The sequence below is a fragment of the Gekko japonicus genome, unplaced genomic scaffold (genome assembly GCF_001447785.1).
Source record: "Gekko japonicus isolate JY-2015 unplaced genomic scaffold, Gekko_japonicus_V1.1 scaffold966, whole genome shotgun sequence".
Lineage (NCBI taxonomy): Eukaryota > Metazoa > Chordata > Lepidosauria > Squamata > Gekkonidae > Gekko > Gekko japonicus.
The window spans coordinates 101206-103574 of NW_015169202.1; the positions used below are offsets into that span (position 1 = coordinate 101206).

Genomic DNA, 2369 nt, shown 5'->3' on the forward strand with positions numbered 1-2369 from the left:
CCCCCCCGGCTTCCAGTTTGACAACGTCTCACTGAGATTAGGACAAGAAAAACACCAACTTCGATGAGTGTATTCCAAAGCAATCAGATTTCTTTAAATTAGATGCTATTGATTGGAAAGCAGACAGCTCCACACTTTGATCATTACATCATCTTAGATCTCATTTATCACTAAGGAACCCGTGCACCACCCCCCACAAAATTACAACAAAAAAAATCATCATACAAGATCTTGATCAAAGTGTGTCACTATCAGCTTCCAAGTCAACATACTGCCAGTAAAGCTGGCAAGTTGCCTAGAAAAAGGAGGCAGCAGCTGGTGGATTTGATTACCATCTGTAAATCTTCTAATGTTTAAAGGTAAATTGTTTTGTCTCCATCTAGTGATCAATTGCGTTTAGCAAGAAAATTGGGCAAAATTTATTTTACAAAAAAGAAAGTTGAATTACACGAGTGTTCTAGCCAAGAACATTCTTTTGCCTACGTTATGGTTTTAAAAGTATGGCTTTGACCAGAGTGACGCAAGCATTCTCCATGAGGTTATCAACCAATGTTCACATCTTTGAAAAGTTTGGCACACTACAGCATTACATGCATCAGAAAGTGAACACGGCCTACTTTGTTCCTACAAAAGGCAGACCTATGAAAGAGTGCCCCCCACCACTATAATCCCGGGGAATGCTTCCTAAGAGGAAATATACGCAGTATAACCTTGAATCCCATACTGAAATCTAACATTCCAGCCCTCCACTAGAAGAACCAGAAAGAAGTAGTAGGAGGAGGAGGAGATTGGATTTATACCCTGCCCTTCACTTGGAGTCTCAGAGCGGCTTACAAACTCCTTTCCCTTCCCCTCCCCACAACAGACACCCTGTGAGGTGGGTAGGGCTGAGAGAACTCTGACACAAACTGCTCTTTTTCAAGGACAGCTGTGTCAGAACCATAGCTTGCCCAAGATCATCCAGCAGCTGCATATGGATGAGTGGGGAATCAAACCCAATTCTCTCAGATCAGAGTTTGCGCACTTAACCACTACACCGACCTGGCTCTAATTAGGCACCATCACTTCATAACCAACATACATAATATTGAAGTTCCACCGTGAACACCATTTTTACTCTTGTCCTTATATTTTTTCTTTATGCTCATGCACTCTGTTTCCAAGAAGACAATGGGCTAGGAATTCTGTGCCTTGTGAACTAGAATGTTGCTGCCTAGGAACCACGATGTCAAAAATGGCCAGGGATATGGAACAGAATGTCTGAGTCCTACTCCGACCCAGAACATCAGGTACTGGTGGGCCCTTCATCAGAGCTATGTAACTACTATGGACGTTATGGCGACTGGTTGCGATGGCTAGCCACCAGGTAAGAAGGTCTAGGAGGAGGTAGGACAGGCAGGGTCTCTTAGGCAAGAGTTCCTCTCTCTCGATGGCCGTGCAGGAAGCCTGAAAATGGAGGTCTCCCTGGTGCCTTGGAGTCAGACTATTCTGTTCCTCAGTGCCACCTTCCCACGTTAAATCACGGGCTAAGTGTGTGCCCCAAGGTTGTCCCAGTGCCAGCATCTCCACATGACTTCTAGCCACTTCTCCATGGTTATTTCCAGAGTGACAGAGAGTGCAGTAGTGGTGCTCCCTTCCTTCTGCACAGCATAGAGTGCCTCACATCTGGAGGGTGGCTCAAATACATGATTCCGCTGTGAATTAAAAACTTGGAACCACATACAGTCGCTCATCATATGATTAGCATACCCACAAGTGCATAAACACGACTGACGGCATTTTTAAAAATATCACCCTAGCTGGAGAAACTGACGGAAGAAGTCATGAAAATGACATGGGCGAAGGAAGACCTACGCATGAAACGCTACCTGCATGGAGATTATGAGGGCGCGTCACATACAAATGGAGGGAGCCTTTTATACCGGAGAAATGTCAAAGCCTTTATGAACCACAACGTGTAATACAGGAATCTTATCAATCGGAAGACTAAGGGCTGGAACGGGTCAAGTGGGGGGGGGGAAGCTTCAAGAGAGACAGCTATTCCTTTCTTCATTAGGTCTCATCTGATCCAGTATTTAGTCTTGGACAGGAGCCAGAAATTTCAAAGGTAGAACGGTGTAGCGGCTTAGCTCCCTCTGATGTTATCTTTAGCCGTTTGGGAGCCGGTCCTTCCCATGTGGCTCAGAAACATCAGGCAGCCAAGATCAACACGTGGGAAGAGTCCATACCAACACCACTCCTCTTGGAATGTGGAGCGACACCAGAACAAGAAGGCACAATGGGGGCTGGATTCCCCCCCCCCAACAACATTATTCAGCAGCTTGGAAAGGGGCTCTTGTGCTGCTACAGGGAAAATGGGAACAAGCCCT

General features: G+C 45.8%; 1 protein-coding gene across 1 annotated transcript in view; it reads right to left on the reverse strand.

Moving 5' to 3' along the window:
• The window catches only part of LOC107114752 (chromosome unknown open reading frame, human C10orf107), a 117496-nt gene that overhangs the window by 46467 nt on the left and 68660 nt on the right, over positions 1–2369 (reverse strand). The gene's annotated exons all lie outside the window — the stretch shown is intronic.